Here is a 16,360-nt window from a genome sequence, read left to right as displayed (position 1 = left end):
GCGCCTAATCTGGATTCATTAGTGTTACATCCTGCTTATTAAAACATTCCTGCTAGTTTCATTTTTTAAATTATTACCCTGTTTGGGAGATTAAATGTAATCCAAAAACTTGAATTGTGATTGACTCAGCTCTGTATGGAGACAAGATTCCTCAAGAGACTGGGGTTAGTAACGGATTACTAATATAACATATAGTAAATATTTTATTACTGTTATATAGTACACGAGAACTCGGTTCAAATGCAGTGTTACTTTTCTCTTGGGACATTCCTGTGTAAAATTCATACTTCGCTAAATAAGTCACAGGTTCTTATTCCAACAGGCCCCGTTTAAAAGGTCAGTGATTTACTGTAATTAATTTAAGCAAATCAGAGTTTCCAACAGATTACTGAAGCACATAGTGGGCAGTAAAAATCCCAGATAGCAAAGATCAAAAAACACAACACAACAGGAAAACATTAGATCAATTGACATTACTGCTGAATGTGTCACAAGCCACAAAGTCAATATCTGTCATATTTTAATAAATTTACACAGCACAGGATATTATAAAAATGTTTTTACTTGTTGACAGATTAGTAGTTAAATGACACTAACAGGAATAGACTATTGCAATAGAGTTCGGCTACAATGGTCAACAAACAATGTTTGCTTTAAGCTACGGTATGCACAAAGTAAAATGCAGAATGGAATATCGAGTTACTGTAGAAGCTAGGGGTCAAGTAAAGGTTATACAAATGAATATAATCGTTATCAAATGTACCTGATAGTTGCTCAAATAACTACACCAGCTGCTAATAAAGAAATAAGTGAAAGAGAAATCAAATGTAATTTATCAGTCTATGATTTTCAAAGTGGAAAAAAGCTGATAGACAAACAAAAATGAAATAAGTGCAAACACATATAGGTGTAAGAAACAATATACTGCTATCTGGCTGAGGTAATTGCTTTACAGGATCTTCCTCTCTGTTTCTTATAACACCACATCGGGTATCAGTAATGCACAGTAGATCATCACCCTCCTCATTTAGTTGCACTTATAGAATCATAGAAACATAGGGCTGGAAGGGACCTCAAGAGGTGATGTAGTTCATCCAACTGCTCTGAGGCAGGACTAAATAAACCTAAACCATGTCTTACAGATGTTTATCTAATCTGTTCTTAAACACCTCCGGTGATAGCGATTCACAATCTCCCTCGGAAGCCTATTACAGAGCTTAACTATCCTTAGAGCTAGAACATTTTTCCTAATATCTAACCTGCATGTCCTTCTTCTCTATGTCCACTGGAGGTAGGACAACATTTGATCACAGTCGTCTTTGTAACATCCAATAACATATTTGGAGACTTACCAGGTTCCCCCTCAGTCTTCTTTTCTCAACACAAACCATGCCCACTTCTTTCAACCTTTCCTCAGAAGTCAGGTTTTCTAAACCTTTTATCCTTTTGCTTGTTCTCCTCTGGACTCTCTCCAGTTGTCCCCCCTCCCTTTTTTTTTAATTAAGTGTAACACCCAAAACTGGACATAGTACTCTGGCTGACACCTCCCCAGTGCTGAGTAGAGACACGCAATGGTCCTATGAATACATCCCAGCAGAATATTAGCCTTTTTGCAACTGTGTCATATTGTTGGCTCATATTCAGTTTGTGATCCACTGTAACTCCCAGTACTTCTGGGAATACTTTCTGCAGTACTACTGCCTCATCTGTTATTCCCCAGTTTGTTATAATAGTTCTTGCTTCTTTCGCCATTCTCCTTAGACTTTTATGCAAACTCTTTGGGACAGGTATTCTTTTCATTCTTAATTTTGTTACAGTAAAATGTTATCTTTGTCCTCTCCGGTACACTGGCAGTATATGCCAGATTATATAAACTAAGCAAATGCTCTTCTTCTTCTCCTCCTTCTCCTTCTCCCTACCTCCAATTACTTTAAAGCCTACCTAGCAAGTCTTGGCAGGTGTGAACCTATGAGGTTAGCAAAACTTCAAGTAACCTTAAAATGTCTGTAAATACAATGTACCAATAGACACTTAAAACTATACCCTGCCATCAGTTTTTACACAGAACTCCTACTGGATTCAGCAGAAGATCAACAAGCAGACTGATGGAAAGACACTGCTGACTTTAGAAAATCCCAATAGAACCCCAAAAGGCAACATAGAAAACTGTGACTAGCTATTCTGCCTGAGAAAATAAAACATTGAGAATGTAAAATAAGGTCTCCTTGGATTATATATAATTTCCGTTCTGTTTTTCAAGCATCCCATCCAGTCATGTTTAACTGTAAGGTCTCTGGGCCTGTGACTGTCTGCTTGTTCTGCTTATACAGTGCCTAGCATAGTGGGGTCCTAGTCCATGACTGGGGTGCCTATGTGCTACTGCAATACAAATACATACATAAAATAGCCACAGTAATAATAATAGTACCACCTTTTAAATAAAAGTGGGGGGAGGGGGAAGAGAAAGAAGAAAAATTCATAGGCTTGGATACAATTCTTGCATCAGAACTATATTGTAGATTGCTGAATGGTTTAATATGATGGGTTTAGTTACAATGTGCATTTGTATCATTTGTTTTTCATTAGATTCACTGTATTATTTCTGCTTTCAAGTTTTAATCAAAGATGAATTCATGAGTCACATGTCACCTTGTAGTATCATACAAATATTTTATTTATATATACAGATATTTATACACACACACACACACACACACACACCTCTTTTTTGTGGCTATTTTTGTTTTCAGTAGAGTGTGCTGATACAGTCTAGCACATCATATTGGTCTTTCAGGAAAAAAATTATAACACTCTTTAATTGTAATTAATCCAATTAATACCAAACAAGACTGCTATGAACCTGGCTTCTTCTTGTCACTCCCAGCATAACGTAATTATTAAAGAGGCTCAGTCATTTTAATAACAAAAAAGTATTTAATATTAGGAATGGCCTCTCATTACATCATGCTTTGCTTCACAAGTAGGTTTCTTTCCACTGAACATTTAGGGAGAGATTCTGCTTTGTATTTTTCCAGACTCTTTGTGCCACTCAGGAAGCTCAAGGGGGCCAGAATCTGGCAATAGCTGGTCATCAGAAAATTCCCCTAATGGAGGGGAACTACCGACTGCAGACAGCCCTAGCACCAGTGTCAGCTACCCTGCAATTGCCCTTGCAGAGGAGAAAATTTTCCAATTTGGGATGAAAACAAATGTCAAAATCTCAATTATTTTTGTAGAATGGAAATTCCGTTTGTTGGCCAGCACTAGAAAATATGTATGGAGCTACAAGACCACATCAGAGACCATCAGGAAAAGCAGATCAACAAACATTTTAGCATTGATTCTGCTTTAATTTGATCTTCAGGGGTTTGCAAAGAGACAATCTTATGGTGCCCTATGCTGAAGTCCTCATTCGAGTGAAATTCCCACTGAACTCAATTCAATGGGATTTTTGCCAGCATAAGAATTAAATGATACGACTATAAGGGATGGATGTCGTATGGGAACCCAGGTCCAACTCTCCCATACATTGGAGACCAATTGGATTTCTGGTTCTTTGGGGAAGTTCACATCTGAAGTTCGCAGCTCTGAATCAGATCCCTGAACATGAATATTTCTAAAGCTCTGGAAGGGTTTGATCTGTATCTGAATTTTGCAGCTTAGTATTACCGCAAAAAGAAAGAGAAAAAGTTTCCGGTTTTGGCTTAGTAACTTCTTTCACTGTACACTGCACCAGGGCGACGGAAGGTCCTGTAGGGGGGGAATGGTGTGTAGGGGGGGAATGGTGGGCAGCTGAACTGTGGCCCTACCCCGTTGTGCCAACTCTTCCCCCGCACCCAAGGCCCTGCCCTGGCACTACCCATTGCCCATGAGGCCCCGCCTTCATAATGCCCATTCCCCCCGGGCCCTACACTCATGCTGCCCCTTTTCCCCAAGTCGCCACCCGCATGCCACCTCTTCCCCCCAAAACCCCGCCTCCCGCTCGCTCCTCTCCACTCCCTCCCTCATTGCTCACATTTACGGCTGGTAAAAAGTAGAGGGGCCATAGCCCCCCCTGTTCCAGCGCCCCCGATACTGCAATGTACGGTTACTATTATTGTTAGACTTGTTTTTCTACAACTGTATTATTGAATAATTTCTTTGTATGTGTGTTGTCCTGAGGTTGGTTTGTTTGAACTTCTGTATCTTCCTGGTTAAGTCTTATTTGAATCTTAAAGAGCAAACACTAGAAATTCCTGCAGCGACTGTCCAGATAGTAAACCTAACACAGAATGAATCTCTTAAAGGTCAAATTTGCTTTTTTCAAACCATCCTCATTCAATCTGGCTATATATTCAAGTTTAAATCCAGCTCTTGGACATTTGCTCTAAAGCACTTTGAGCCAAATCTTGTGCCAGGGTGCAGCCTGCCTGGATTATGTGCTGGGGGATGTCCTTAGGGCACAAGGGAGAAACGTTTTGTCCCCCACATCCAGGCTGTGAAGCAATAACTGGAATTACTCTGTTACTCCTCAGGCTCCAGGAGGCTCTACTCACCCCACTGCCCAACTCCATAGAAAAAAGTTGCTGAATCTACATAACCTCAGAAACACTGGCCTCACCCCCACTCCTCTTTAGCTAATATTATGTCCACCAGGGCACATTTCACCTCTGTGGGGTACAAGGGGTGTAGATTCTGCACATGGGGTGCCAGAATCCTGCCCCTTCTTCCCTCCTGCATCACACTGTAGTCAGGGCACTTAATAGCCACACAGATGGAGTGGGGCAGGATTTTACCATTATCATTTATGAACACCACAGCAGACCTCAAAGGATTGTCAGGCTCATCCTGATCAGAGTAATCCTTATAATGCAATAAGTCTCTGGAAGAAAAAGGAAGACTACCAAAGTACTTTTCAACGGTAGCTCTCGGAGCGCTTTACAAAGGAGGTCAGCATCATTATCCTCATTTCACAGATGGGAAAATGATGCACAGAGAAGCTAAGTGACTTGGCAAAGGCCACCCAGGAAGTCTGAGGCAGAGCAGCAAACCCAAGACTAGTGCTCTAACCGCGGGACCATCCTTCCTCTCCTGGACACAACAGACCTCAAGCCAGTTTGAAAGCAAATGAGAAACAGTCATAAATTAGTTCAAAAATACATAACAGAGACTTACCCTGACCAATTGGTTTTATCTTCAGTTGATATGGTTATATAAGTAGAGTGCCACCATTGCATAAGTTTAAGATATGTTATTGAAAACAAAAGAAAGCATTAGGTACATGGCAAGCTCTGTAATATTTTGTTTATTAAGAGAAGGCTTTTAAAATTTAAGTGTTTCAGGAACATTATAATAATGAGTTAAAAGAGAGCCTATTTTAGCTAGCTGTATGTAACCTACAATAATGATATGAAATGATAGCAAACAGCTTTAATGCAAGAATGAAACTTAAAAGTCTTGTCTGTTAATATTCTTCCGAAATATCTGGTCACCCTATCACCAATGTAGCTGTAAAATACAATGGCCTGAGTATGGGAATGTAAGTAAACTATATTGTTAATGAACAGATAAAACACTGGTTTCAGAGTAACAGCCGTGTTAGTCTGTATTCGCAAAAAGAAAAGGAGTACTTGTGGCACCTTCGAGACTAACCAATTTATTTGAGCATGAGCTTTCGTGAGCTACAGCTCACTTCATCGGAAACATTACATCACAAAATACATTAAGACCACAAAAGTCTTGTCTTTGGCTGATGGACAAATGTGTTCTAGAGGGGGGGAAATGCATATGGTAAACATGTCCATCACAGAATTGTACCTGACTGGGTGTCCAACATTAATAAAGATAACAGTGGCAAACCATGAACCTGATCCTTCTATCCTCCTTTTCTCGCCTACCCCGGCACAGTATGGATAAGGGTGGCTGAATCAGGTCCCATATTTTCAGTGAAACAAACAAAAGGAAACAGAAGTCGCTTACGAAAACAAACTATGAGCCAAAAAAAAAGAAAAAGAAAAGAAAAGAAAAGAAAACAAATCCACAGTCAAATGGAACTAAAAACGGGATCCTTTATAAGTGCAGGGCATGCTTTGCTAGATAGATGGGTGGCAGAGGTTACACTAGGGAAAATGCAAACCACAGAAATTGTAAGGCTAAAAGGTATACATATTTGGAGGCATCAGACTGATAAGAACAAACAGGTAATAGTTATTGTAAAAGGCAGTGGCAGATTTAGAGTGAGTGGGGCCTTGTGTGCAGGTTCATTTTTGCCCCCCCCCCCCCGGCTCTGGGAGGGAGTTTGGGTGCTCGGTGTGGGCTCTGGGCTGGGGATTGAGGTGTGGGAGGGGGTGAGGGGTGCAGGCTCTGGGAGAAAGTTTGGGTGTGGGCTTTGGGCTGGGGCAGGGGTTGGGGTGTGGTAGGCATCAGGGGGGCAGTGCTTACCTTGTGCGGCACAGATCCCAAAGTGACCACCACACCCCTCTCACAGTGGCTCCTACGTGGGGGGTGGGGCAGGGGGGTGCTCTGCGTGCTGCTTCCGCAGCTCCCATTGGCCGCAGTTCCCAGCGCTCGGGGCGGGGGAAATGCGCCGAGACATACACCCCCAGGGGTCACAGAGATATGCCGGCTGCTTCCAGGAGTGGTGCGGCATGGAGGGAGGGAGGCAGTGTGAGCGGGGAGCCGCCTTTGCCCTGCTGCTGGCACGTCTCTGCGCACCCCTTCGGGAGAGGGGGGAAGCGGGTCTCCATGTGCTGCCTGGGGTGGGGGCGGAGCCGCCTCCCTCCTGCCGGGGCACACAGAGACATGCCAGCAGCCAGCCGCTTCCAGGAGCAGCGTGGGGCCACTGGCCATGGAATGCAGGCAGCCTGCCTGCCTGAGCCCTGCTGCGCCACCAGACGGGACTCAGAAGCAGACTGTCAGATGAGTTTTGTCTTGCATTTTGGGGTCCCCGCTGTCATTGGGGCCCCATGCCACCGCACTCTTTGTTTCATGGTAAATCTGCCTCTGGCAAGAGGAACTCTCCACTCTAGAAATACTTTTGGAAGACTCTCACTGAAAGACTCACTGAAAAGTGAGAGTGAGGGTGTAATGATGACACAGCAATTGCATGGTTGTCAGCACTTCAATGGTGGCTATTACTTTACAAATCTCCACTGCTAATTCTTCACCTTTTTATCTGCCTTGACTGTGAAATGATTTACAGTATGCTTTCCACCACCCTCAGGGTACACACTCTCTATAACTTGTATCCACACCTTAAATCTGCCTGTCTGTCAGACAAACCAACAAGGTGGGTGAGATTATATCTTTTATTGCACCTACTTCTGTTGGTGAGAGAAACAAGTATTCAAACTGCACAGACCTACACTGCATCAACTATCCTGTCAGACAAAGCATCATTGTCCATTATATATTTAAAGGCTTCTGGCTACCAGTCCAAAAATGTCTGGAAGGAAACTTCTGAGAGTAACCATGAGCAACTTTGCTGAGAAGGCACAATGCCAAGGCAGATAAGCTGCATCAGTGCTTTACTGTGGTAGGCTGGCACAGGGGAGGTTTTGAGAACAAAGAGGGAGCCAAGATCATGGTTTGTAGAAGTGCTTTCCAACAGGAGCAAAAGTAACATTAGCAACTTGATCCACCGGAAAAAAAATTCTTTGATGTGGATAATGACTGCTCTTGGAGAACTAGTACTGGCAGCAGCCGAAGCAGGAGCTCCCTAGTTGAAACCAACACTGATGCATCTAGTTACAGTCATTTGCAGCAGTATGATAGGTGTGGGAACATTTTCTAATTGTTCAGTGTTAGTGTACTGTTGTAGCAACCAGGCAAGGTACTAACAAACTTCAACAGGACTTTATTTGTAAAGTGGAAACCTCTTTACCAAGCTGCTGCTGCTGCACCCTCGGTAGCTCTCACTCCGCCTCCTCAAACCCCTCCCTCCCCCCCCCCGCCTTTCTGTTTCCTGTCCTTTCAGACTCCCAACAGCCAGGGCTCCCAGTTCTAATAATTACAAGCAACATGTAATCACCACATGCACAACACACAAAGTTTAGCCATCACAGCTTGGCAAACTGTCCCTTTCAGCATGGCAGCAGGTATGTTTGGTAGCCTGTTTCCACTCATCAGCAAATGAAACTTTGCTGCCCAAAGTACCATTGCCTAAATTTACCCATGTAAAGGACCAGCACAAGATCTATGCAAAACTTAAGTCTTGTGCTGGTATGCCTTGTTTACAAAATGAGGCTGAAATTATTTTTCCCCAGACATCTTCATTATAAATAGCGGAAGGAGACGAGTTTATAACTCATGTCCGATACGGGGCCTAAACACCACAATGAGGTGATCAATATTATAAGGGGAGCTGGTAATTCCCCATACTTAGGTTGCCTAGCATTTTCCATTATAAAAGATTCTTGTGACAGCAGGCCTTTGAAATTAAGCAGCAGGGAAGCCCTCAGACTACACAAGTGCCTTTTCTTTGTCCCATGACATTCTGTTCTGCTTCTGCTGGGATATAACCTAGTAAAACCTACCACTTCCTTTCTCTGGCGTGTGTCCCTCTGGAAAATCTTGGTAGCCTGCCAAAAGAGTAACCAAACACAGAACATGTTAAGGTTCAGCTCATTCCACTGCCAAAGCAGCAGCACAAACTGTATGGGGAGCTGACAGAACCGTGGTAGTGGTGGAGGAAGAGAGATGAACTGAGCACCCCCCTACTTGGACATGGCCCTACTGGCCCATGGCCCCCTCTGCGGATAACACATGGGGCAGTAGCTGAGCTGGGCTCTTCCCACCCCAGTGAACACTCCTTACTCCAAGCACATGCCCCCAGCAACTGATTACCTACTCACTACATTAACAGAACATTATTTAGTTTGCAAAGTCAAGCACTTAAAAGTTAGGAAACTTTTTCCTGACAGTTGCCTTCAGAGTCCTAAATCTGCCCCAATGAATACGTGTTATATGTCTTTAGTTACATGCTATTTTTTCCAGAGGGACCCTACACAAGGCAACTATGGAAAATGATTGTATTAGTAACCATAAAGCTGGTGTTTCCTAACCTTCAAATGATTGATTTTGCATCTTTAATGTTCTTTTGACCCAGTTCTGTTGTATGTAATAGATAGCTCATGCGGTACTTAGGAGCACTGGTGGAGTAAGAACAGCAGAGCAAGTCTTCTATGAGTTTCACTTTGTCTATATATTACATTATTTTAACAGCCAGTGAACCATCCGGTTTTGAAATTACACCATATAATCTCCTCTGTCTCTCTTGCTTTCATTAAAGTACATTGAAATTGTGATCCACAAAAGGAATTTTTATCAAGGCCTCATTTGCAATCAAATTCTTTTTCCTTTTCTAATCCATTTCATTTCTCTTTGGAACTTTCTGAATGAAATGGGTTCCGTTACTTACAACTAGTATTTGATGAGCCAGAAGGGGAAAAAAGAAACCCAAGATGGAGTGCACGCTCATGAATATCTTTCGACTTAATACCTACGCTGAGTATTAGATACACAAAAGAAACCTGAACCAATTTATATCAGAAACTTTGAATAGCATGCACAAGTATATATACTCAAAACTACCAAAATGGAGCCATTGTAATGCTAGCATGTCTACTCCAGCTGTGTAATAGTAGTGGGTCTGTAGCAACTTGTGGTTAACCACTTTGACCTTCAGAGACGCTGAGTATTAAGACGAAGAGCCATGGTAATAAAATAATTAGGTCACAAATTTTGAATATTTGACATTAATTTTGAGTAGAAAAATCTTCCTAGCTATCTTAGGGCTTGTCTACACTGGCACTTTACAGCGCTGCAACTTTCTTGCTCAGGGGTGTGAAAAAACACCCCCCTGAGCACAGCAACTTTCAGCGCTGTAAAGGGCCAGTATAGACAGTGCACCTGCCCTCCCAGTGCTGGGAGCTGCGCCCCTCGTGGAGGTGGGTTTTTTAGAGCACTGGGAGAGCTCTCTCCCAGCGCTCTGCCACGACTACACAAGCCACGTTCAAGTGCTGCCGTGGCAGCCCTTTAACATTGCCAGTGAAGACGAGCCCTTAGGTATGGAGATGGCACCCATTAGGATAGTGTCTGAGTGCCTCACAATCATTAATGCTTTCTCCTCACAACACCCTTATGATCTAAGGAAGTGCTATTATCTGGATTTTACAGATGGGGAATTGAGACGCAGGGAGGCTAAGTGAATTGCCCCGGGTCATAAAAGAAGTCTGTGGCATAGCAGGTATTTGAACTCATATCTCCCAAGTTCTAACTACCCCCCTAATTCCTTTTATTTCTCCTATTCATCCTAGGAGAGAATGGCTAGTGAAAAAAAAAGGACACATTTTGGTTAACTTTGATAGTACATGAACAGTGCATATCACTTCATTATAATGAGAAATTAAGTTTTTAGTAGTTAATTAAGAGATACATATCACTGACAGTTACAAGAAACACTACCAATCTGTCAGCTTTGAAAGGCACTTGCTAGGTAGGTATTTTGTAAATTACAGCCAATTCTTTAAAACACCTTAAGCAAACTGAAAACTAATTATTGTGATATATTTAGTTCACAGTAAGTCTGGCTGAGTTAACATTTAAAACACATATTTGATGTCTCAACATTTTGGAATATACAAATGTCTTTGCACCAGAGCAGTTAAGGATCCTTTTAACCCAGGCAGTTAGGTTCCTATACAATTCAAATGCACAAAGGGAGAATAAAAAGACAGTTTACTTTAACAAGACACTTTATCAGTTGAATGAGTATGGTAGCGGCAGCTAATTCGGCCCCTTACTGAATATGCATTATGATACAGACTTTAATTACATGATCACATGGTATTTATGCCTCACAGTAACCCAACCTCATTCAGGGCACTTGACAGACAGCGCTCACTTAATAAGCAACTGTGACGTTGCACTCCATATGTTTATGGAAATATGCTTATGAGTGTAAATATAATGTAACTTGAATATGCTTTATGCAAAAGGTGTCTTGTAAGGTATCATTACAAAGCTTATAATCTACTGAGTGTGTTCATCCTATTTGTATGAATGTATCATTCTTGTATCTGAAGATAGAAATACGAAATATTACTCTGAAGTCCTATTGTAACTATGCAAAGTGTGGACCATTAATGGTGGCTTGGAATCTTCATAGCTCCCATTAACTAGGACAATTGGTTGTGAATGACTCTGTTTACTTGCAAACCTTCCTGGGTATGTGCAGGTCAGCCCTGAAAGAATGGAGAATGAGGTCTTACAGTGACATGTGATCGAGTCACCTGGTACTGGAATCCATCTTAAACCTGGTGATTTTCCATTTAGAAGAAGGGGTGGGGACCCAGAGACACAAAAGATTCCCACCTTGTGCCAAAGCTATAAAAGGGGGCGGAAGAAAACAAAGGGGGCTGCCAGTCATGAGAAATCCCCTAGTTACCACCTGAGCTGGAACAAGGACTGTACCAGGGGAAAGGATTGGGCCCAGATTAGGAAGGAGTCTAGTCTGTGAAAGAAGCTTATTGGAACATCTCTGAGGGTGAGATTTACCTGTATTCAGTTTCTTAAATGTATTAGGATTAGACTTGCATTTTTTGTTTTATTTTGCTTGGTAACTTACTTTGTTCTGTCTGTTATTATTTAAAACCACATAAATCCTACTTTTTATACTTAATAAAATCACTTTTATTAATTAACTCAGAGTAAGTGATTAATACCAGGGGGAGCAAACAGCTGTGCATATCTCTCTATCAGTGTTATAGAGGGCGGACAATTTATGAGTTTACCCTATATAAGCTTTATACAGAGTAAAATGGATTTATTTGGGGTTTGGATCCCATTGGGAGCTGGATGTCTGGGTGCTGGAGATAGGTGACTAGCTGACCAGTTTTTGGTTAAAGTTCGCAGCTTTGGGGGCATGGAAAAGACCTGGGTCTGTGTTCCAGCAGACTAGCGTGTCTGGCTCAACAAGGCAGGGTTCTGGAGTCCCAAGCTTCCAGTGGAAAACGGGCTCAGAGCTAATTCCAGCATGTCAGGTGGCAGTCCCAAGGGGCTTTCTGTGACCAAACCCATCACAGCAACTATTCAATAATTATTGATCTATGTATGGCCTGACACCTTATATACCAGATGTTATTAAAACCCTGCTCTGAAGACAGAATCATTACTTTCCTCATGGGCTTTTCTGTGGCGCTCATCACCATAGAATCTGAGTGCTTCACACACAATGAATTTAGCTTTATCACACCGCTGTGAGGTGAAGGAGTGGTATTATATTCCTTTTACAGATCGGGAGCTGAGGCACAGACAGGTTAAGGTAAAAAGCATCCACTAATTTTTGGGGCCAAAGTTGAGACATCTAGGACTTGATTTTTCAGAGTACTTAGCATTATATAGCATTTAATATGTTTGAAGCAACCATTGATGTCAATTGTAGCTGTGAGTGCTCAGCATTTCTGCAAATCAGACCCCACGGTCACAAGTCAGGCACACACAAAATGAGAAACACACTGTTAGTGATGCCTCTGAAAATTCTGGTTTAAGTGACTTGCCCAGCATCATATAGGTGGTAGAGGCAGAGATAGAATCCAATCCCCAATGGCACCATCCAACTGCCTTAACCATAGGACCATCCTCTCTCTTCCTGCAATCTTCTGCCTCATCTAACAATAAATGAGGCAAGAGACCTGCAGACAACAACCTCCTTTGCTATACAAAACTGAAGAGGAATGCAGAAGGCTCCAGAGGTCCATTCTCTGCATTGAATGAAGCAAGCGTCCTGGGGAAAAAGTATAATGTGATCATGTAATTAAAGCCTAAATTATACTGCATATGCATTGGGGGGAATTAATTAAGTCTGCACAGTTTGCTTGACTTTGCTTTTTAAAAAAACCTAGGAAATGACAAACAGCCTACATTAAAAGAATGTGATTAAGGTTGCCAACTGAAAAAAAACAGAAATTGACATATATGTGAATCATCAGCAGGTTTCAGATCCACCACACAGACCTCTGCCTCTTGAGCTACCAGAGTAACAGAAAGCAGGTTGTCATCCTCTCTGTGGACCAGCACTAGAAGGGAATGAGTCACACACTTTTCCAATACATCTTTGTTAAGAGCAGAGGAATCGTGAGACTCAAGAATCTTGGGTTTCATTCCAGGCTCTGGATGGGAGTGTGCACTAGGGGGTACAGACTCTTCTAGTCCATCCCCTCCCACAGATTTCTGTCTCAGACTTATCTATTCTCCACACCTGGATCTTTATCCCAGTCCCACTCTCAACTCCTCAGGTTTCTTCTCCTCCCAGTCTCAGTCTCCTTGCCCATCCAGTCTGAGGCTATGTCTACACATGGACTTGGGGATGTGACATATTTGTGCTAGCTCTCTTTGAGATAGTGTAACACCGACAGACCCCAGTCATCGGCGGGCAGAATCGAACCTGGAACCTCTGGAGCTAAATGCATGAGCTTCTACTGTATGAGCTAAAAGCCATATGGCTGTTATCCAAGGCTGTAGAGCAGACTCATTAATTCTCTCTCTCTAAGTGGTCTCGGTGCCACTAGATGGGACAGAGCACCACACCCCAGTGGTGTGTGGGTTACATTAGCATGCTCAATATAACAGTATAGCCACAGTAGCATGGGTAGTGGTGACCTATGGAATAGACTAGCCTCTGTAAGTACAAACCAACTGGATCCCAAGAGTATGTACTCCGGGCAGCTAACTCATGCCACTGTGGCTACACCACTATTTTTAGCACACTGGTTTGACGAGAGCTTATACAAACGGCACACCTCGAGCTCCAAATGTAGACATAGCCTAAGTTTCCTGGTCCAGGCTTGCAGTTCAAATCCCAAACCCCACACTCCCAGTGCCTCTCCATCCCCACACCATCCTAGCCTGCTTGCCCACCCACCAATCTCAATTTCTCCCTCCCAGCTACTCATCTGTCTCTTTCCCACACTGGACCCCAATATTAGTCTTCCTTCATGAGATCCTTATCAAATCTCAGTTTCCTCTCCACCTTCTCCTCCCCCCGTTTCCCTCCTCTGTGGTTCCTTGTCCCAGTCTTTTTGCCCAGTCCCAGTTCTCAACAGCACCTCCCACTCCCTCCCTGCAACCCTGTTCTCCCCAACACTGGTTCCTAGTCGCACTATATCCAGTCAATTTCAGTCTCCAGTCTGCCCACTGGAGCTGCTCATCTGATCTGAGTGTTCCTGGCTTTCAGTCCCACACCATTTCTCTCACTGACTCAGTTTATTTGCCCAACTAGTCCCAACCTTCCCTTCCCCCGGCTTCCAGTCCCAGACTCTCCATACAAACAATCCCAGTCCCCCTCACATCCTCCTTGCTCCCAGTCTCAATCTTCTTGCCCAGCCAGGCCCAGATTCAATCCATTCCCAGTGACTCCTCGGCCCAATCTCTTCCTTTCCCAGCTTTTATCCCTTCTACATTCGAATTGAACAGCTTCCTTCTCTACAGTGCCTGGAGGACAGGAAAGAGAGGGTCCCAGTTCCAGTGCCTGGCCTCACACTGGCCCAAAGAAGCTGGAAGCATACTGGGAAAGTCTGGCCTTGCTCCTATAATAATGGGCTGGAGGGAGCATGCTCAGTTGCTCTGTGAGGATGACACGTGTGGTCCAGTCGCATGGAGGAGCTGTGATGGGATGGAGCATGCGCTGTCATTCTGTGAGGATGGAACATGCTCAATCTTGTCAGCACTAGGAGCTGTAAGGTCATGGACCGTGCTCAATGAGGACAGAATCCTCAGAGATTTTAGTTGCTAAAAATCAATGAAGTCTCTACTGAGCATGTGTAAACTACAATTTTTCAGAAGTCTTATAACTTGGCCAGATTTGGGTAGACTGTCAAGAGGATGGCAAAATGCCCATCCCTGACACAAACACCATCCTGGGCCAAATTTAAGTCCCTACTCCAAAGCATGGGGGAGCTAGAGCTATACAGAGAAGAGGTAATCAGAAAATTTTAACATGCGCAAAACAATGTATTTTTTTCTAGCCTTGTTCTCAGAAATGGCTGAACTATTTTGGGTTGTCATTTAAAAGTTTTATCCTGAGGCAGGTACTCAACATGGAAAATTTAAATGGTTACATTAGCAGGCTTGGCAAAGTTATAAACAACTGAAATGCACCTGGAAGCACTGAGCAACTTTAACAAACAGTGTTACCAGCCCCATTTACAATGAATACACGAACACACATATGTACGTCCGGTTCTCATATTTAGAGATACCCTCCACAAGTGTAAATCATAGCTTCATTGCTGAAGACATGGCTCGTGGGGGTAGCTGAGGGATCTGGCCCAAGATACATACACAAGCACCTGTGTTGGCAATTTGTATTACACACCCACACCAATATATGAAATACCCTTTTAAAAACTCCCTCCAGCACCAAACAATGTTGATATTTTCCATTTTCCCAGTGGTTCTGAGAAGAGTTGAAGTTAACATGGCTGTTTTGATTTACTGATAAGGACTTATTTAGATAGCATCATATCATGATGCTTCATGCAACTATTATTATGAAGATATCAGTCCAGCTCTAGTAATGTTATGATGCTGCTGTTGACACACCAGATTAGTGGTCCCCAAACTTTTTACCTTGTGTCCCTCCTTGCCCCTGTCTGTGCTCCTCCCATCCCGAGATCTGTGGTCAGGAGATGGGAGTGAGGCCATAGTCAGGGCTGAGATTGGAGCTGTGGCTGGAACCATGGCTGGGAGCAGGGCCGTGGTCAGGGCTGGGAAGCCAGCCTGGGACTGCAGCCAGGCCAGGAACCAGGGGCCAAGGCTGGGACTGCGGCTGGGGCCTGGAGTGGAACCAGGGCCAGGAGTGGAACTGGGCCTGGGACATGGGCCGAGGCTGGGGGCAAGGCTGAAGCTGGGATTGGGAGTGGATCGGTAGCCTGGCTGGGGCTGGGAGCAGAGCTGGGGGCAGAGCGAGACTGGGTGGTGCTCTCTCCCTGCCCCCATTGGAGGCTAGCCCAGATTCCACCATGCCCCTCTGAACATTACTTCTAGAGGGGGGCACCCGACAGTTTAGGGACCACTGTACTAGAGGGAGCCCCTGATTTCTTGCCATTAGTTCGGTGATTAAAAAATTATTTAAGCTGTGATTATTATTAAGTTACACTTTTGGCCTCCAAATATTGATGGTAGCCCTTTATAGAAGTATCAGCTCCAAGTATAACAGCAGAATCCATAATAAAAGATTTAGATACAAGATCACGTAACTATTGCATTAAAGATAGCAACATAGATCAAACGTTTCAATACCCGATCGTTGAACATTTCATCTTCTGTTTGCTTACCAAATTCAGGTGTTTAATTTTTCGTATTGAACACATTAACAAGGCAC

General features: G+C 43.3%; 1 protein-coding gene across 4 annotated transcripts in view; it reads right to left on the bottom strand.

Moving 5' to 3' along the window:
- RASSF9 (Ras association domain family member 9) overlaps positions 1-16,360 on the bottom strand; it is a 38,917-nt gene that overhangs the window by 6,920 nt on the left and 15,637 nt on the right. For 2 of the 4 annotated variants that reach the window (XM_074941949.1, XM_074941948.1), the window contains exon 2: positions 8,514-8,558. The exons of the other annotated variants lie outside the window; for them this stretch is intronic. The gene's annotated coding sequence lies outside the window, so the exon portion shown is untranslated. The remainder of the gene's footprint in view (positions 1-8,513; positions 8,559-16,360) is intronic. 4 annotated transcript variants of the gene reach the window in all.

Source organism: Natator depressus, chromosome 1 (genome assembly GCF_965152275.1).
Source record: "Natator depressus isolate rNatDep1 chromosome 1, rNatDep2.hap1, whole genome shotgun sequence".
NCBI classification, from domain to species: Eukaryota; Metazoa; Chordata; order Testudines; family Cheloniidae; genus Natator; species Natator depressus.
This window is presented reverse-complemented; position numbering and strand designations above follow the sequence as displayed.